Source organism: Plecotus auritus (genome assembly GCF_963455305.1).
Source record: "Plecotus auritus genome assembly, chromosome: X".
Classification (NCBI taxonomy): domain Eukaryota; kingdom Metazoa; phylum Chordata; class Mammalia; order Chiroptera; family Vespertilionidae; genus Plecotus; species Plecotus auritus.
Window position 1 is genome coordinate 125175137 of NC_137784.1, and position 22222 is coordinate 125197358.

Below are 22222 nucleotides of genomic sequence, written 5' to 3' on the forward strand. Positions count from 1 at the left end.
AAGGGTAGTTATTATTTTGGCTCATGCCAGAGCCTCTGTCACAAGCAATAGAAATAAAGCAACATGGGAAACATTAAAAACCCATTCCAAGAGATTTGGAAGGTGGACTATGGTTTTAAAAATAAAGGTTAAAAATTCTAACTAAAATAATGTCACTGCTACCAAACAACATAAAATCGGTATCTAGGAGTTCTCTATTTTCTGAAATATTTACTTTGGCTATCAGATTTACTAGTAATCCATACAGCAGTTCATTGTTTGGATCTTCTTTGTTTTCTTCTGGTGAAGTCTCACATAATATAAACTGTCCTTCAAGGCTAAACCTTTAGGCTAGGCTCACCAATCAGAGCATAAAAGTACCTGGAGTTGCCTCAGTAACTGCACCCTTTCTTTATGGCTGATGCAGTATATCTGATTTAGCTTTCTAGATCTATACCAACCCCATGAGGCCTGACAATTGGATGGATTTCAGAGGTTAACTTGATGTGACCCTTTAGTATTTATGTCCTCTTCACTCATATGGCTTATCTGATCTCTTGCACAAACCCAAGTTACTTTCCACTCCTTTCAAGTCCATTACTGCCTACAACCCAGCATGACACTGAGGCATCAAATTCATCCTACTGACTTTAAACTCCTGAGTCATGAACTTTTTTTTCAACCTCCAGAATTCAATTAATACTAAGAGGGGATGACTTATTATTAGACCAGTGGTAAACAGAATTTTACAAGCTTTGGTTTTGTCTATATAACAGTTCTATTATCACTCCAGTAAATTATAGGGCTTTTCTGTGCTGAACAAAAAGGGTTTATTGTTCTCATTTAGACATTTTCATTTTTAACTACAAATCTAGCTCAAAATAGCCTCTTAAAAAAACCTATTTGGACTATTTATGAAAAAGACAGACTTAAAAATATCTTAATATATATTTATCTCTCCCTACTTCCATTATTCTACACAGGAGCCAATTGGAAACATTTTTGATAATTTAACAGCATAGGCTTTGCTTGTCACCACTAACAAATTTATTTTCTAACAGAGAGTTTTTTTTATCTTTTAATTATTCTATTAACCACCTTTGTCTTCAGATAACATATCTGTTGACCCAGAGAAATGGGGGCTCGATTAACATGAGAAAGAGAAAAGCTGACATCCAGAAGCTAGACTGACATGATCACTATGTCTTTCTATTGTCATGAGATATCCTGGCACTGACTGCTAGGACTTGATATTTTTCTTGTGAACAACATAAAGAATATCACAGAACACCAATGCCCAATAAGGCCACTCTGTGTGTATGATGGATCAGGTTAAAGAGAAGACAAAACATGAACATTGTCTATGGCATAGAATATCAAATAGTCCACCATCCAGGCTGATATGAGGGACTGATGTTTCTTAAGCAATCAAAGCTTTAGACCAACTATAGTCTTCCCTCCCCATACATAAGATTTATTAAAATAGCCAATCATATAATTATCTTATTTCTTGATAACATCCAATCCAGAACAAAGCCATGTGTCCTTAAATCTTCTCCAACATCACCTAATACAAGTCCAAATCCTTTCTATATAAGTTGTTTCTATAATAAGTTTTTTTTTCTGATCTCTTTCCACAAAGGTCCCATAGTTCCTCATTATATAGTCTTCCTCTTTGCAGTGAGTAATATACATGTTTGTTTAAACAATGGTATGTTCCTAAAGGGCACTGACAGAAATGGAGGCATCAAATTCATCCTACTGACTTTAAACTCCTGAGTCATGAACTACTGAGATCCAGCTGATGTATTTGCTATCTTCTTTGGATCAGGACTCAATGCAGTAAAAGTGGCATATCTGAGATCCCTTGTGCTTCTCTCTGTTTAGTATGCTACACTGTCCATGGATGAAAAGTAAATTCATGTTGAATTAACAACAATATTTCAATGAAGCACTTGTGAATTGTATTCCTCCCCCCCTTAGGAGTAAGATCTCTTGGGATATCTTTGTACCCCCTCAGGTTTGCATTATTCATTGGTAAAATTGTTTCAGAGCCTTAGACTACCTCCTCTGGCCAAACACCAGAGACAACAAGTTACATAAGCACCATTCTTACACATTGTTCAGTTCTTTTGGGGGTATTCTCCTTTTACAGCTATGCTTTTTATGGTCTGAACACCTGCTATCATCATATTTTCACACTATAGGGATAAATTGCATGTTTCGTTTCTCTAACTGGAACAATTTCAACAGGGATGATTTGGAATAGCAGTGGCCTCTTTGGGGAACTTTTGACATGAACAGCATTGTTCATTTGAGGGGCCTCTTAGAACAAAAAGCAAAGAACCCTTAGGAAAAGATTGTCTTGTCTCAAGAATGATCATTTTTTTAAATGTGAAAGACATTTTCTCCTCTTTTCTGCACTTTGAGGATTAATAAATCTGGTTTTATTATTTTTGTTGTTTTAAAAAATTTATTGGAGTGACATTAGTCAACATGAACATACAGGTTTCATGTGTGGATTACTAATTTACAAAATCTGAATATAGGACCATGTGCCCACCACCCAAAGTCAAATCTTCTCCTGTCACCTCATATTAGGACCCCTTTCTTCCCCCAACCCCCTCCCTCTGGCAACCATCACACTGCTGTTTGTGTTCATAAGTTTCAGTTTTATATTCCACATATGAATGAAATCATATGGTTCTTAGCTTTTTCTGTTTGTCTTATTTCATTTCATATAATGTTCTCAAGGTCCATCCATGTTGTTGTAAATGATGCTATTTCATCCTTTCTTATGGCCATGTAGTACTCCATTGTGTATATATACTATATCTTCTTTATCCAGTCCTCTATCATAAGGCACTTTGGTTGTTTCCATGTCTTGGCCACCATGAATAATGCTGCAATGAACATAGGGGTGCATATATCTTTGCGTATAAATGATTTCAAGTTTTTTGGGTATATACCCAGGAGTGAGGTTGTTGGGTCCTATGTTAGTTCTATGTTTAAATTTTGGAGGAATTGCCAGACTGCTTTCCATAGTGCTTTTATCAGTCTACATTCCCACTAGCAGTGAACGAGGGTTCTCTTTTTGCCACAATCTCTCCAACAAGTGTTGCTTATCTTGTTGTTGATAATGGCCATTCTAACTGGTGTGAGGTGGTATCTCATTGTAATTTTAATCTGCATTTCCCTGATTGCCAGTGATATTGAACATCTTTTCATATACCTATTGGCTGTTTGTATGTCTTCTTGGGAGAGGTGTATTTTCAGGTCCTCTGCTCACATTTTTATTGAATTGTTTATTTGTTTGGTGTTGAGTTTTATGAGTTTTTTATATATTTTAGAAATTAAACTTTTGTCAGAGCTACTGTTTGCAAATATTATCTCCCAATTGGTTGGGTGCCTGTTTTTTGTTTTTTGTTTTTTGTGGTTGTTGTTGTTGTCCATTTCTTTTGCTGTGCAGGGGCTCTTCAGTTTGATATAGTCACATTCAATTATTTTTGCCTTTACCTCCCTTTCCTTTGGGGTCAAGTCCATAAAATGTTCTCTACCACACAGGTCCATAAGTTTGGTACCTATGTTTGTTTGTTTTTTTCTATGTGACTTATAGTTTTGGTCTTATGTTTAAGTCTCTGATCCATTTTGAATTAATTTTTGTACATGGGCACAAACTGCAATCCAGTTTTATTCATTTGCATGTGGCTTTCCAATTTTCCCAGCACCATTTATTGAAAAGACTATCTGTACTCCAATGTGCATTTCTGGCTCCTTTGTCAAAAATTATCTGATCATATACATGTGGTTTTATAGCCGGGATCTCTATTCTGTTCCATTGATCTGTGTATCTGTTTCTCTGCCAATACCATGCTGTTTTGTTTATCATAGCTTTATAGTATATTTTGAAGTCAGGTAGCATGATATCCGCAGCATTGTTATTTTTATTTCAAGATTTCTTTGGCTATTCTGGGTCTTTTGTGATTCCATACAAATCGGACGATTTCTTGTTCTATTTCTTTAAAAAATAACATTGGGATTTTGATGGGGATTGCATTAAATCTGTATATTGTTTTGGGTAAAATGGCCATTTTAACTATGTTGATTCTTCCAATCATGAACATGGGATATTTTTCCATTTCATTGTGTCTTTTTAAGCTCTTTTAACAATGTTTTGTAACTTTCAGTATATAAGTCTTTCACATTCTTTGCTAAGTTTATTCCTAGGTATTTTATTCTTTTGGTTGCGATTACAAAGGAATCATTTTCCTCATTTTTTTTTCTGAAGTTTTGTTGTTGGCATACAGGAAGGCAATGGATTTTTGCACATTCTGTATCCTGCAACTAGACTGTATTTGTTTATTGTTTCCAGTAGTTTTTTGGTAGAGTCTTTAGGGTTTTCTATACAGCATCATGTAGTCTTCAAAAAGTGACAGTTTGACTTCTTCTTTCCTTATTTTGATGCCTTTTATTTATTTTTCTTGCCTTATTGCTCTGGCTAATAATTCCAGTAGTATCCTATATAATAAAGGCTAATATGCAAATTGTCCCCTGGACCGGGAGTTTGAGAGTTTGACCAAGGGGCAGGGCCAGCCTGCCAACTGCCCGTGGACCCTTCCTCTGGCTGGCCCTGCCCCCAATTGCCCCCCTCACTCTGATAGGTGGTGGGGCCAGCCAGCAAACAGCCTGTGGCCCCTCCCCCCAGCTGGTCTGGCCCTATTGTCCCTGTTCTGGGCAGGCCGGCCGGACCCCACCCATGCATGAATTCATGCACTAGGCTTCTAGTGTTTTGAATAAGAGTGGTGAAAGTGGACATCCTTGTCTTGTTCCTGATCTTAGGGGAAAAGCTTTCAGTTTTTCACCATTGAGTATGATATTGGATGAGGGTTTACTAGTATCATATATGGCCTTCATTATATTGAGGTACTTCCCTTCTATTTCTATTTTAATGAGCATTTTTTAATCATAAATGGATGTTGTATCTTATCACATGCCTCTTCTGCATCTATTGACAAGATCATATAATTTGTATCCTTTCTTTTGTTAATGTGGTTTATACTTTTAGAAGAAGTTTGCCTTGCATCAAAGAGTGATCATTTTTTAAATGTGAAAGACATTTTCTCCTATTTTCTGCACTTTGAGGATTAGTAAATACTGGCTTTTTAACTGTATGATTTTCAAAAACCATCAAGGTTCAAAGTTATTTCAAAGCCAGCTGCATGTCACTCTTTTTCATATGTGTATATGTAAAACCTCTTTTTCTACATTTAAACATTCTTTCCTCTCCTTGTCTGGAGATGGTTCACTTCTATCTCCATTTCCACTTCTCTTTCCCCTCTTATGGAAATTTAAAGGCTCACTGATAAAAAATAATAATTCAGTTATTTTGTATGCACTCCAGGGATATATACTCTAAACAATCAGGATTTTCTAAAAGGTAAAAAAAAGTTATTAAAGGTGATTTTTTTGTGAACATAGAAAATTATCTATACTAATAATAGCCTAGGGCTGTCACGACCTAAATGACCATACGGACGACCGGTCACCAGGAAGTGCATGGAGCACCTCTTGGTCCCTGCCCCGCAGCCCACAGGCTCCTATCACAGCAAGGCTGGTGGCAGGTGGGTGGGAAAAACAGGGGGTGTGGGTGGGGTGAGGTGGGCACAGTGAGGTTGTTAGCCTCTGGCCCAGCCCCAGGCCAGAGGCTTAACAACCTTGCCACTGCCGTGGCAGCTGAAGATCAGGCCCAGAGAAAGGCCCGGGAAGAGAGGCAGGGCCTGATCAGCAGCCTCTGCAGCTGCTGGAGAGGCCCAGAGAAAGAGAGAGGCAGGGCCTGATCAGCAGCTGCTGTAGAGGCTACAGATAGGCCTGGAGAGAAAGGCAGCTGTCAGCAAGGCATTCTAGATTTTCCAGAAGACCCAATGGCTGCCTAGGAGGTGGACCTTTTGATGCTGACTGGCATAGAAACTGACCAATCAGAACCAAATCTGGGTGAACTGCGAAGAGCCAATGGCTGCCTAGGAGGCAGAGCTTTTGATGCTGACTGGCATAGAAACCGACCAATCAGAACCGAATCTGGGTGAACTACGATGTCAGAACCTAAGGTGGGGGCTGAGGAGGGGTTTTAAGGGAAACAGCTGTTTGGTGTAAGGTGTAAGAAAGCAGTTCAATTTTTTAATAACCTGTTTGGCAGTATAGTGCATATGGTTGGCTATCAGTCCAGATATAGGAATTATGTATTTTTGTCTGCAAAGAGCATCTCCTCCTGCTGAAAAAGGCTTCCCCCCCCCCCATTTAAGCAATCCTATCCTATATAATCTATCAATACTAATAATCTATACTACTAAAAGGGTAATATGCTAATTAGACTGGGTTGACCTGCCATCTTCTGGACATCCGACTTCCTTCCAGACAAAGCCATGGTGGTGGGGGCCAAGGCAGAGGCAGTTAGGGGAGATCAGGCTGGCAAGGGAGAGCAGTTGGGGGCAAGATCAGGCCATCAGGGGGTTAGGGGCAATCAGGTCAGCAGAAGAGGGCAGTTGGGGGTGATAAGGCTGGAAGGGGAGGGCAGTTAGGGGTGATCAGGCTGGCAGGAGGGAGCAGTTAGGGGTGATCCAGCCAGTAGGGGAGAGCAGTTGGGGCAACCAGGCTGGCAGGCAGCGAGGTTAGGGGTGATCAGGCAAGCAGGCAGATGAGTGGTTAGGAGCCATTGGTCCCAGATTGCAAGAGTGATGTCTGATTGGAGAGGGTGCAGGCTGGGCTGAGGGAATGCCCCAATGCATGAATTTCATGTACCGGGCCTCTAGTATATACATAATAGCCTTTGTTACAAGATAATAAGAAAAGGCTTTAGTTTCAAGTTAAAATTTTAGCATGATTCAGTCTTTATAAAATTAATTTGCCACATAAGAATAATGTTAACATAATAATTTGGTTTGTTCAAGACCAAGGTTAAATTTCTTGTAAATACTCATTTTCCATATTGATTTAATGAGTTCTAAACGTTATAATTGTTTCCACAAATTATGTAAAATCTAAAAATCTATGTAGAAAATAATGTTAAACTTAATTGAATGACAATGGTTATCTATTTAAATAGTTTAATTTTATGAAATTCTTAAAATGCTATCATTCATAAAGATTTAATGTGTTAACTAAACTGTAATTTTTAGATCCTTACCTAATTTTAATATCTTCTAACTCAGTTAATTAATAAATAATCTTTTAATTTCTGTACACTTAGCAAATATAAACACTAGTTACCACACATTTTAATCTATTAATATGATAACAGATTAAATAGATTAACAAAATATACAAATCTTTTTAATGGTACTTCAGGATTTAAATTAACATACAAAAATCAGTTGTGTTTTAATACATTAATAATGAACTATCTGGGAAAAAATTAAGAAAACAGTTCCATTTAAAATAACATTAAAATAATAAAATACTTAGCAGTATAAAATAAACAAAGGAGGTGATATTTCCTATAAAATATCGATGAAATGAATTAAAGGAGACACATTTAAATGGTAATATATATCCTATGTTCATGGATTCGAAGAAAAAATACTGTTAAAATGTTCATACTATTCAAAGCAATGTATAGACTAAATTCAATCCCTATCAAAATTCCAATGATATTTTCACAGAAATGGAAAAAAACAATTCTAAAATTCCCATGGAACCCAGAAAGCCCTGAATAGCCAAAGCCATCTTGAGCAATAAAACAAAACTAGAGGCATTACACTGCTTTATTTCAAAATACAATACAAAGTTATAGTAATCAATGCAGTATGGTACTGGTAACAAAAAAAAGAAAAAAGAAAAAGAAAAATTCATGGACATGGACAACACCATGGTGACTACTGCAGGGAAATGGGGTATAAGGAGTTAGAGGAGGTATACTAGTAGAGGGGATAAATGGTGATGGAAGAAAACTTAACTTTGGGTAGTGAACACATAATACAGTGTATAGATGGTGTGTTGTGGAATTGTGCACCTGAAACCTGTTAACAAGTGCCACCCCTATAAATTCAATTAAAAGGAAAAACAGACATATACAATAATGGAACAGAATGGAGAGCCCATAAATGAATATATATATATATATATATATATATATATATATATATATATATATCTTACCTAATAATAGAGAAACATGTAAATTGACCATACCTCTGCTACACCCACAGCCAATCAGAGTAAGTATGCAAATTAACCCAACAAAGATGGTGGTTAATTTGCATACATACCTGGGTCCCAGGAACTTCCTTGGCACCCAGGTCACTCCCAGCTGGCCATTGGAGGGGCCAGGGGCGGGGGGCCTTTCTCCAGCCTAAAGCCTGGGGCGGAGGCTTTAGGCCAAGCCTGCAATCGGAGGGAAGGGGAAAAAAATCAATGGAAACATATCCTCAAGTGAGGATAAAAAGAAAAATAAAGAAAGAAATGTCATATCCTATGAAAGACACATCTTGAAAATGCCTAAAAAAAGTTGTCATTTTTTCATGGTGAAGGGACTGGAGTCCGTTTTGATGAAAATACCTTGGTGGCTGCTGTGACTGGCCGTGGCTACAGCAGCAGGGTGATGGGGCTGGCGCCTTCCCCTGATCAGCCCGGTTGCCTCCCGCAAAGGGAGGCCAGACTGTAGCTTAGGCCCGCTCCCAATGGGGAGCGGGACTAAGCCAGCAGTAGGATGTCCCCTGAGGACTCCCAGTATGTGAGAGAGGGCAGGCTGGGCTTAGGGACCCCTCCTCAGTGCATGAATATACACACACACACACACACACACACACACACACACACACACACACACATAACAGGGGCCCAGTGCATGAATTTGTGTACCTTGAAAGGAACTGTGGGCCGAGAGGCTGCAATGGGCACAGGGGTGGGTCTCAGCCCATCCTCCATGCCCCTGCCCAGCTCCCCCCGCTGTGGCCCCTGGTCCCCTGTCTGCTGGCAACCCCGCTCCTGCCGCTGCTACTCCCACGTGCTGATGGCACCAGCCCCACTTGCACTGCTGGCACCTGGCTCTGGTCCCAATTGCTCTGTGGTGTCAGCAGGTACGAGCAGCAACTGCTGGCCCCAATCATCTCTAACGAACAGGGGGAGGTGGAGAAGCCCTCAGGAGCAATCGAGGCTGGTGCTGGGCGCCGGCAGCTGGCAGCAAGTGCGAGAGGTGGCTCTGGCGTCGGCAGCGGGTGCGAGCAAGGCTGGCACCAGCACCGGCAGCAGGTGCAAGCACTGAGTGGGACCATGGCATGCAGGAGCAAAGACCATTCAGTAACCACCAGAGGCTCGCCCAGATGACAGTGACCAGCACCCTACCTTGGTCTGGCGCCCCTGCTCACCTGCCCCATCATCCCGCCCAGGCCAATGCCTGCCATGTTCTGCACTCTGGGACCTGCTGCTGACACACACCATGTTCCACGCACGCCCCCTGGTGGTCAGTGCACGTCATAGCGACTGATTGTTCAGCTAACCTTTGACAAAGTTACTGAGAACACACACTGGGGAAAGGATAGTCTTGTTAATAAATGGTGCTGGGAAGACCCACATATAGAAGAATAAAATCATAATCTTATTTTACTTGTACATCATATATTAAAATTAACTCAAAATAGATTAAAGGCTTAAATATAAGTCTGAAGCCACTGGAAGGTTCTGTTATATTTAGCAAGGATATTCTGCTGTGGTGTGGCAGAGTAAAGAAGAAAAGGGTAGAAGTAGGGAAGCTAGTACGTATCCCTTTGTGATGATCGAGGCAAGACATGTAGGTAGATATGCCAGGTTGGTAGCAAGAAGTCATTATATTCTTTTCTTTTTTTTTTTTTCAAAGAAGAGCCAACAAGATTTCCTGACAGTTTGGCTATGAGGTGTGAGAGAAAGAGGAGTAAAAAAAATGACTTCAGTTTTTTTATCTGAGGAATTGGAAGGAAGAACTTGTTATTAGCAGAGGTAGTGAAGACTGCAAGGTAGTATAAGTTTAGTTTCTGACATGGAAATTCTTCTGAATAGGAAGAAGACTACAAGTTTGGTGTCCTGGTAGTCAATGGAGAATGTATATTAAGTAAAAAAAAGTAACAACTGGCCTTGGCCAGTGTGGCAGTTGGTTGAGCATAGTCCTGTGCATTGAAGGGTCGCAGATTCTATTTCTGGTCAGGGCACATCCCAAGTTGCAGGTTTGATCCCCAGTTGGGCTGGAGGCAACCAATTGATGTCTCTCACATAGATGTTTCTCTCTCTCTCTTCATCTCTCTCTAAAATAAAATTTAAAAAGTAGCAACTGAATCTAATGATGGGTCAGTAAGATTGAAGACAGAAGTGTGCATGGCATTTAGTAACATGGAGGTCATTGCTGACCTGGAAAGGAGCTGTTACAATGAAGAGCTGTTTCAGTGCAATCTGAAATTGATGAATCCCAACTCTTTTCTGGAGATTAATTGTAATGGAAAGAGGAGAAGTGGGTCAGTAGCTAAAGAGAGAGGTATAAACAAGATAAAAAAATTTTTTGTTAAGGTAGGAGAGTTAATAAAACATTTGTATGTTTATGGGAATTACACAATATGAGAGAGATATTCATTATGCAAGAGAGAGAAAGAATAATTAATTGCTGGTGTGATATCTTTGAGTAGGTGAGAGGAGATAGAATCTAATGCACAGGTGGAGGTGTTAGCCTTCTCTAGAAGAGTTTATCTTCAACAACAGAAGAGACAACACCATATATAGGCAACAAATCAGGCAGATGGGAGAAGTAATGGTAGAAACTCAGACTTTCTCTTCTAATTGTTTCTTTTCTTTGTGAAATAGGATGGGAAGTCATCAGTTAAGAGTAAGGTTGCCCAGACAGAGAGTCTCAGTTGGTTGAGCATCATACTGTGCACTGAAAGATTGCCGGTTCAATTCAGGATGAGGTGCATACCTGGGTTCTGGGTTCAGTCCCAGGTTGGGGCACATAGAGAAGGCAACTGATCAATATTTCTCTCTCATTTCGATGTTTCTCTTTCCCTTCCTCTCTCTCTCAAATCAGTAAAAAATACATCATAAAAGAGTAAGGTTGAGGGAGGCTTTGGAGCTTTAAGGTGAGATGAATGTGTGAAATAGATATTTAGGAAGATGAAAGATTAGATGAAATGGTGACCTACACTTTATTGCTCTGGCAGCAGTAAGTCACCTGTTCAGGTTCACGGACATAAAGGTTAAGTTGTCAGCATAATTTTGTGTTTTTCTCCATCAATGTTCAGGTGTACAAATGCAAGTACAGAATGAGTGGAAGGTTGAATTTAACCAAATTTGCAGGTTTTTCAGCAAATGAAGATAAGAGACAAGCGAGTTGGAGGTGTATGCAACTTAATCGTGGACTTTAAAGTTGATAAGGAGGGAAGTGAAGGCATCAAGGGAGTGAAGAAAATACCAAGGTTCTAGTACTACTGGATTGTAGATTCTTGTGTGGTCAAGAACTGTTGGATTTAGAGGTCCTGGAGAGAGTGAATCAGAAAGATAAGAGGTGGTAATGAGGTTGGAATTCTCAAAATTATAATTAGAAAAGATTTACGTTATTAGAATTAATACAATTTAAGGAGCATGGCCATGGAAGTGAATCAATGAGATTGGGTGGAAGATACAATTATTTGAGAGAGAGGAGGTCAAGGAACGAAAGTCCAGCGTATTGAAAATATCATCCATGTGAGACTGAAATCACCAAAAGTTATGACAGAAGTAGTATTAGAAATAGTGAGCCCTGGCTGGTTTGGCTCAGTGGATAGAGCGTTGGACTGTGGACTGGAGGGTCCCGGGTTCGATTCCAGTCAAGGACACATGCTCTGGTTGTGAGCTCATTCCCCAGTAGGGGGCATGCAGGAGGCAGCCAATCAATGATTCTCTCTCATCATTCATGTTTCTATCTCTCTCTCCCTCTCCCTTCCTCTCTGAAATCAATAAAAATATATTAAAAAAAGAAATAGTGAAAGGAATGTGAAAGTTAAACTCCACAAAGATTATGGTGCCTGGAGGAGAGAGATCTATTCCTCTTGTTCCTAATTGCCCCTTCCAGCCCTCCCTCTTTCCCAATTACTCTCTTCCCACCCCAGCTTTAAACCCCATACTATCAGATTTTCATCTCATTCACAGTCACCTATAGACTAAGCCCAATGGTATGAGGGAAACAAAATAGGCACTATTTGAGAATTGTTCAGGGAAAGAAGTATCTAGGTTTCAGTTAGACTCTAAACCAGGAAGGTAAAGAAAATATTGAGAGAAGAGATATTGAAGAGGATATTGAAGATTTTGCGGATAAGTTCCAGAAGACAGTAGAAAGGTTTCAAATATTAGAGAAGAGTAAGGGATAATGTAAAATAAAGGGATGTCTGGGGAAGGGAGGGAGCTTCTGGGAGTTCTGAGCATCTTATAGTGATAGATATAATCTGGGATAGTCATATGTAAAAATAGGATGCACAGTGTGTTCATACTTTTCTCAAAGCTCATCTTTCCTAAACTGTATGTGTGGAACATTATTGAATGAGATGAGTATAAAATTATTATGTAAACTGTAAAGCACACTATAAAATTAAAGGATTGCTATTATGGAGATTATTATTATCTCATGATATATCTGGAATCCTACAAAGCAGAATATTCATAAAACACCAGAACATTTTATCCAAAAGAATTTGAATTAAAAACCTCTAATGTTGAACGTCTTTGGATATATGGTTCCTTAGATGAGTGCAACCTAAATCATGAATAATCAGAGGTAGAGAAGCTTCCAAAATGCCACTCTTTGCAAAAACTGCTCTGTGTGCAAAGATAGCATGGAGTTGACTGTAGGCTGTGGGCTTCATATTGCTTAAGTGTCATATGAATAGTGCTTGAATAGTCTTCAGAATTTAACTTCTTTTCCCTTTTTAATATCTGACCCACAGGCAAAAAACTATGAATCACTGGGCAACTGGTTCCAGAACACTCCCATTGGATGCTCAAACTCTTTGTTTATTTACCTCTTTATGATATGACTAGAGGTCCGGTGCATGAAAATTCATGCACTGGAGTGGGGGTCCCTCAGCCCAGCCTGCTTCTCTCACAGTCCGGGAGCCCTCAGGTGTGGGAGGCGACCCGGCAATCAGGGGAAGGTGATGCTCCATCACACCTCTGCTACTGCCACTGCTGGCAGCGCAAGCCTCGGCCGGCCCTGGTTACCTGAGCCTCGGGCGGCCCTGGGTGGCTGGGCAGCCGACATCTGAGGCTTGCCTGTGCCTCGGGCTAGCCCTGGGTGGCTGGGGGGCTGAGGAGACTAGGGGACTCTGGAGGCAGGCCGTGTGCCTGCCACCCCGGCAGGGCTGAGGGGACTGGGCGCCACCATCTTGTGGCTGTGGGCACTGCCATATTTGAGGGCATGGCAGTCAATTAGCATATTCCCTCTTTATTGGCTGTGGGTGCCACCATATTTGCAATGGCGAGAGGGTCAAATAGCATATTCCTTCTTTATTACATAGGATTTCCTACCCTATAACAGCTTGTGTATGTCCTGCTAGTTCTTCAAAGACCAGCTAAATGTCATCTTCTCCCCAGACAGGGATATCATATTTGCACTGTTCATATAGGCTATTTCATTTAATCCTTTCTTTACAGATGAGGAAATCAAAGATCATGAGGTTAAGTGACTTGGACAGTGATTTACACATAATAAAATTTTCATAAAATTTCTGATGGATAGAATTGATGTTTTTCCTCACAGAGGAAGGAATATATCCTAATTCTTAAAACCATTAGTTTTGAAATTAAAAAGTTATTCCCTTATAGTCTTTGAGTTTCAGTGACTTCTGCTATATAAAGGAAATGTTACCAGCTTCATAGGATTGTGGAGATTAAATGTGATACTGTGAGAAATCTGCTTAGCACAGTGTCTGTTGCATAGTAGTTACTCCATGGATATTAACTATGGTTGTTATAACAGAAAGTATTTTTAGGGCAATTTAAAATTAATTTTTGTTATCTAAAACTCAAATTTAACTGAGAATTCCATATTTTTATTTGCTAAGTCTATCCACATGACACTAGTTCCTTTTGTGAGCTCTCATTTTCTTGGCAAGTACCTTAAGTAATATATTAGAAAACAGATACAGTTGAGCCATAGCTTGTTCCTTGAGTGTGAACCACTTGCTTTTGAGGAGTGCACCAGGCTGCCATCTTGCAGTGATAAAGCAGAAATATTCTGGTGTTGTCATCTAGAAAAAGAAGAATATGGATTATTTTTAAGTGTTTCCTCTGTGCTTTAATATTATTAACATGTTTACTACTACTACCACTCCTAATAGCCTTGTGTGAACATTACTAATGATATTGCTATTTTAAGGATGAGAAAACTGAGGTTCAGCGAGTTTCAGTGACATTTGAAACTTATACTTGTACCTCAAGAAGACTAAATTGTAGTCCTACCCTCTTATGTACTACTAGAGGCCCGGTGCACAAAATTCGTGCATGGGGGGTGGGGAGTGGGGAGTGTTCCTCAGCCCTGCCTGCACCCTCTCCAATCTGGGACCCCTCGAGGGATGTCTGACTGCCCATTTAGGCATGATCCCGGTAGGACTGCTGGTTCCCAACTGCTCGCCTGCCTGCCTTCCTGATTGCCCCTAACCGCTTCTGCCTGCCAGCTTGTTTGTCCCTAGCTGCCCTCCCCTGCAGGCCTGGTCCCCCCCAACTGCTCTCCCTTGCAGGCCTGGGTTCCCCCCAATTGCCCTTCCCTGCAGGCCCGGTCGCCCCCAACTTCCCTCCTCTGCTGGCCTGGTCCCCCTAACTGCCCTCCTCTGCAGGCTTGATCACCCCCAACTGCCCTCCCTTGTAGCCCTGGTCCCTACCAACTGCCCTCGCCTACTGTCCTGATCACCCACAACTGCCCTCCCTTGCAGGCCTGGTCCCTCCAAACTGCCCTCTCCTGCTGGCCATCTTGTGGTGGGGTGGCCATCTTGTGTCCACATGGGGGCAGCCATCTAGTGTGTTGGAGTGATGGTCAATTTGCATATTATTATTTTATTATATAGGATTAGATAGGATAGAGGTCTGGTGCATGGGTGGGGGCCAGCTGGTTTGCCCTGAAGGGTGTCCCGGATCAGGGTGGCGGTTCCCTTGGGATGTGGGGTGGCCTGGGAGAGGAGCCTGTGGTGGTTTGCAGGCTGGCCACGCCCCCCGGCAACCCAAGTGGAGGCCCTGGTATCAGGGATTTATTTATCTTCTTCAACTGAAACTTTGTAGCTTAGAGCGGAGCCAAGCCTTCTGCATGCTCTATGGCAGCAGCCATTTCTGTTGGGATTTATTTATCTTCTATAATTGAAACTTTGTAGCCTTAAGCAAAGGCCAAGGCAGGCCACGGCTGCAGAAGCTTGGCTTCCTCTATCGCAGGGGGCAACCCTAGCTTCCTGCTCTCTCCAGCTCTGTGGCTGCTGCCATTTTTGTTGGGATTTATTTATCTTCTATCATTGAAACTTTGTAGCATTGAGTGGAGGCCTGGGCCGGCCAGGCCAGGCGGAAAGCTTGGCTTCCTCCATTGCTGGGGAAACCCAAGCCTCCCTCCCGCTCTCTCTGTGGCTGCAGCCATCTTGGTTGGGTTTATTTGCATATTCACTCCTGATTGGCTTGTGGGTGTGGCTTGTGGGCATGGCTTCTGGGTGTAGCGGAGGTACAGTCAATTTGCATATTACTCTTTTATTAGATAGGATGCTATATTGTGTGCAATGATGTCTACAACCATAGCAGATAACTGCATACAGAATACTGTGGAAAGTGGTTAGATTCACTTAGATATCATATCTGGAAGAGGCCAATTATCCTGTCTGCCTTGGATTCAAGGCCTAGTTAGAGCTCCTTTCCATGGGCACCAGTCTGCTAGCTCAGTACTCTCCCTTATATCAAGGTCCATGCATTTACCGGATAATTTTTTTCTATGTCGTTGGTTTCCACTCATGAAATTCAAATTTTAGAAGCAGACACTATAGCCTTTTGTTATCTCTCAACTTTACTAGGTTTATTAGTTTCACATGAAACAAGCATAGCAACATAAAATATGATTCCAGCATGTGTTTGAGTTCCATTGATAATCAGGAATATAAACCATATTTTTTTTTCTAGATAGTTAGAATAGAAACCTCTCAGCATAACAATCCCTGTAAGAGTTCTGACCAGTCTCAGACTCTTCAGAGAAGCTCCAAAGAAGGCATTTTTAACTCAGGTTTCATGGTAAAGGCCATATTCAATTGCTATTCAGAACTACGTGACAGTGGGTTAATCCAGCCCGTGCTGCTATCCATCTTTCATTTTTACAGCACCCTATACTCCTTGCTAAGAGGTGATATATCAGGAGGCAGTGAAGCAGGCAAGGGAGACACAGGCCCACACTAGCCCCTTATTAGAACGAAAGGTACTCAACCAAAGCCCTATTTTATATGCTAACTTCTGAAATTAGAGGACAATAAAACCACAAAACAAACATTCAGCCATACTACCTTCTGTTAGACAATATTCTACCCACCTTCTCTATTTTCCCCCTCTCCTGGCTTGCATATCAATGATCTATTCCTGTTCCCTTTTAATCATTCAAATGTCAGGCCCCATAAACCCTTGCCTGGATGAATTATACAATCTTTGTCCTGCTCACTGTCAGAAACAAGTATCTTTAATTTGTGTTAAGAGAATGCTTTGTTCTCAGATTATTGGTCTGAGCGAAGAGAGCATGATTAGTTTGCATTGCACACCATACAATCTGACAACAGTTCCTCACAAGGATTTTTAATAAGGCTTTTCTGGCTTAGTTCCAAAATCCAAAGTGTTCTCAATTGCATGCTCCTAACCACTTCACATGCTCTGAAATGTAAGCTGTAGTTATGGACTTGAGCTCTAGGAGAAAGAGATGCCAGACTGCAGCTCATGTGTAGGGACACAAGGACTAAGGCCTAAAGTGATTCAGTTGAGTTCAGATATAGACCCAGTTATGCTGCACTGTGAAATGCATCAGCTGGGGCTGAGAAATTTTCAGAGAGGTTTCCCATGAATCTCCCTAAAATGTTCTACATTAACCATGCAGCTTTTAAGTTTGTGATTTTTTTGTTGATTCAGCAATAAGCACTATATAAATCATAGTTTTACTTCCCAAAACAAAATAGATCTTTGGAATTTAAATTCTCCCCAGTATACCCATAAGGAGCAAATTCAATGGAAGCATTCAGGACTGGTGGGTATTGCTACTAAGTCTTTTAGAACATAAGTCTTATATACTTTTAGAATAAATGTGGTTTCTTCTGAGTAATGGTACCTTTTTCTTATATTCTTTAATATTTACCCTGTGAAAAAAGGTTAGTCTAAGACTGAACCATTTGTGGTGCCCTCTTTAACATTACCTATGTAAACCCTCAACTGGCCTACAAAATACAATGGGTATTTCAGTCTTTTTTTTTTCTTCCCAAAGAGCCATGGATTACTAAATAGCTCTATACATTCAAGGATTTAGAGTTTCCTGTGAGTTCTTTGTGTTTACAAAAAGACATTGAGCACAAGTATCCCTCTGAATTGGTAATTCATCTCTATTTTCTTTGGGGTGTTTTTGATGATATTCATCAATTGAAATGATACCCTACAAAACAGATCACAACTTACATTTTTTCCAATGCTATAGTTTTATAACTTATATTAAAGCAATCTTACCATTAGATGTCCTTTGTGTATACCACTGGTTGATAACATCTTAATATGAAAAACATCTCCCCCAGTTTCATTACACATAAGAAATTACCAAAGATTGCTTTAAACTCCTAACATGGCTCTGTGTGAACTTTCCTAGAACAACTCAGACACCTCTTCCTGACACTTTATGCATAAATTATTCTATCAATGAACTGGTATTTATTCTGAGCTCTTTGAAATTCTAATCACTTGTATACACCTCCCCAAGCCAGTTGTCTTTTGAAATTTGGATTACTTACAATTGGCTATTCATAAGTAGTGGAATATACAATGTGGAGTGCCACCCATTTAGGAGCCTTTAAAGATTCATTGTTCCATTTTCTTTAATGGAAATTTAAATGTTTGATAATGATTTAAAAATAACTCTGCAATTTTCTTTATTTTAATATTAATATCTTTTGTAATATCTTCTGTATATTTTGAATAGCTCATCCAATTTTCTTCACCTTCCCCCAATGCTAGTAACCAATATTTTACTCTCTGATTCTATGAGTATGACTTTTGAGTTTCAAGTATAAGTGAGATCATATAGTTTTTGTCTTTCTCAGTCTAGCTTACTTTTCTTGGTGTAATGTCTTTGAGGTTCATCCAAGTAATAGCATCTGGCAGGATTTCCTTCTATTTATAACTGAGTAATATTCCATTGTGTGTATATATCATTTTCTTTATTTATTCATCTGTAATTGGATATTTAGGTTGTTTCCGTATCTTGGCTATTATTCATAATGCTGCAATGAAAATGGGAGTACAGATAGCTCTTAAAAATACTGATTTCACATCCTTTGGATATATACCCATTAGTGAGATTACTGGATCATATAAGTTGTTCAATTTTTAATTTTTTGAGGAATCTCCATACTGTTTTTCATAATGACTGTAACAATTTAAATTCCCATCAACAGTGTACAAGGGTTTCCTTTTCTCCACTCTGTCCCAGATCTTATTACCTGTTATTTTTTTTTTATAATAGCCATTATTACAGGTGTGAAGTGATGTCTCAGTGTTGTTTTGATTTGCATTTTCATGATGGTTAATGATGTTGAGCACCTTTTCGTGTATCTTTTGGCCATTTGTATATTTTCTTTGGAAAAATATATGTTCAGGTCTTTTGCCCATTTTAAATCAGGTTATTTGTTTTTATGCTCTTGATTTGTATTATTGATATATATTTTGCAATTAATGCCTTATCAATTATATAGCTTGTAAATATGTTCTCCCATCTGCAGATTGGTTTTCCTGTTTTATTGTTTTATTTGCTGTACAGTAACTTTTTAGTTTAATGTAGTCCCATTTGCTAATTTTTGCTTTTGTTGCTTGTGCTTTTGGTGTCACATCCAAATAATCATTGCCAAGATCAATGTGAAAGAGATTTTTTCCCTATTTTTTTCCTAGTGGTTTTAATGTTTCATGTCTTACATTTAAGTCTTTAATATATTTAAAGTTAATTTTTACATATGATGTAAGATAAGGTTCAATTTTTTTCCTTTGTGTGTGGATATCCAGTTTTCGTAACAATATTTATTTGCATCATGCTCTAACCAACTGAGCTAACTGGCAAACTGACATCAACAATTATTTAAGAGACTATTCTTTTGGCATTGTATATTCTTTTTTTTTTTAAATATATTTTATTGATTTTTTACAGAGAGGAAAGAAGAGGGATAGATAGTCAGAAACATCGATGAGAGAGAAACATCGATCAGCTGCCTCCTGCACACCTCCCAACGGGGATGTGCCCGCAACCAAGTTACATGCCCTTGACCGGAATCGAACCTGGGACCTTTCAGTCCGCAGGCTAACGCTCTATCCACTGAGCCAAACCGGTTTTGGCTTGGCATTGTATATTCTTGGCTCCATTGCCAAATATTAGTTAACCAAAAAGCATGAATTCATTTCAGGCTCTTAATTTTGAATCAGTGGTCAATGTGTCTGTTTTTATGCAACTACCATACCGTTTTGATTACTATACCATTGTAATATAGTTTGAAGTCATGAAGTGTGATGTCTCTACCTTTGTTTTTCTTTCTCAAGATTGTTTTGACTAATTGTGGTCTTTTGCAGTTCCATAGGAATTTTAGTGTTTTTTTTTTTCATATTTATGTGAAAAAATGACATTGGGGGAAGACAAAATGGTGGCAGAATAGACATATGTGTCCCGAGCCTTGTCCCAGACCATATAGAATGAACAGCTGAAACGAATAACATCCAACCCGAATTGGTGAAGAAGACTCAGCGGGTGAGACAGTTTGCAGCCTGGAAGGGCATAGGATCCCTGGAAAAAGGTAAAATCAAGGATCTGGGCAGGAGAGTCTGCCAGACCTCTGAGCCCAGAGGGTCATAGGGAACCTGCACAGCACCAAGCCGCATCCCTGGGGACAGGCACAGCATCTGTCTGTGGAAAGAGGGGCCACAGGACTGCTGGACCGCAGGGGATTCTAGGACTGGGTCCACAGTTACAAAGGGCTGAACCCAGAGGGTGCAGCCTGAAGGGCTGGCCAGACTGCACAGCACCGGCAAGAGAGGTGCCCACAGAGGCACCATCTTTCCCCTCTCTGTGGACTGAGCCTTTTTTCACTGAGCCTAGTTCACAGGACCTTTCAGATACTGACACTTACCCATAGCTGAGGTGAGGGAGAAGGTGTGGATTCTTGGAGTCTGGGGATAGTGGGGGGTCCAGGAGAAGTGGCGGCGAGTCAGGCACTGAGTCATGCCTGAGCCTGGGACCTGGGCAGCCATTTTGTCCTGAAGAGATAGATCCCCCCACCAGTTTCCATGCAACCAATACAGCCACACCCAGATCCCACTGTGAATGGTATTTTTTAAAAAAATCTAAATAGTCCCTGAGAGTCCAAAGGGACTGGCCTAAAGACAGTACAGAAGACTGGGATCTTAAGCCAGCCAAAGGAATGACACTTCACTTTTTCATTTTTAATTTTTTATTATTATTTTAATTCTTTTTTTTTCCTTTTTTCTTTGTTTCCCTGTTTTTATTTGTTGCTTTATTTTCTATTTCTTTTTGCATTATTTTTCCATCACTCTATTTTATTTTATTTTCATTTGCTATTTTTTATTTTTATACCATTTTTGAAATCAATATTTTTGTAAATTTATTATTATTATTATTATTATTATTATTATTATTTTCTTCTCATTCTCTTTCTTCTTATCCACTCATCCCCTTTCTACTTCTTCTACAGTGAACTGAGGACCTCCCCATATTCATCCAATTCTTAACCTTATTTTCTGTATATAAGCTCAGCCTCTACAGATTCTTCCCCCACCCCCTTTGCTGGGTGTTCGGTGTTTGTTTGTTTTTTCCTTTATCTATTGGTTCTGTGGTGTTTTCCATAGATACATTTTTTTCTCCTTTATTTTTCTTTTCTCTCTTATCTTTTTCTCTCTCTTTGATATCATTTGTGCTCTCTTTTCTCTCCCGTAATTCTCTTTTCTCAGGTGGTTACTTATAGTGGGGTCATTGGTGTCATGAGTATATTCATGCTTTGTTCCCCTTGTGTTGTGTCTTGTCGAGGTGAATGGTGAAATTTATCCTGTCTGGCCAGGAGCTAGAGAGTGAGCCACATTAACCAGACACCTGGAGAGGAAATTCCATCCACGAAGAAGTCAATAACATCCCAGACGCAGATACAGAGGCAGGAAGAAGGCGGCAGTGAGGGAGAGAGCGTGAGGGAGGGAAGGTGCAAAAGATGAGTGTGTGGTCACGTAGGGGGGGGTGTGTGTATGTGAGCAAGGCACAGTTAGATCCCGCAGTACCTTCAGGGGCAGGTTAATCAGGCTCACCTAACAAGGCAGCCTCTGCTACCATTGCAAACAGTACCAGGAGGCCAGCTCATCCTCAGAGGCTAGCCTTTTTGAAGGGGAGAGCTGCTGTAACTGGGAGCCCAGCCTCACCTCCACCCAGGGTGTCCTCAGAGAACACCTGGGACTTTACAGCCACCCCTGCCAGGGACCTACTACCTTGGCTGTGATCCCATGGTCAACGAGTCTCCAGCCACCCCAGGCACAGGCTCCTGTGAGTTCTGAAGAGCACTCCCCTCTGACCAGCCCAACGCTTTAGCCCAGGGCACTGCAACCACACAAGCAGCAGACACATGAGCAGCCCACTCCTGTCCAAGGAGCAGCAGCCCCACGAGCAGACCGCCCCAGGCCTAAGAACAGCAGCATCATGTGGCCTGCCCCTGTCCAAGGAGCAACAGCTGTGTGAGCGGTACACCCCCTTGTCCGAGGAGCAGCAACAACGTGAGCAGCCTGCCCTGTCTGAGGAGCAGCAGCCGCAAGAGCAGCCCACCCATGATTGAGGAGTGACAGCTGCACGCAGCCCCCACCCTGCACCTGTCTGAAGAGCAGCAGCTGCATGAGCAGCCTGCCTGCATCTGAGGAGCAGCAGCTGTGTGAGCAGCCCACCCCTATACAAGGAACAGCAGCGCCGCAAGCAGCCTGCCCCCATTCGAGGAGCAGCTGATGCATGAACAGCCTGCCCTGGACTGAG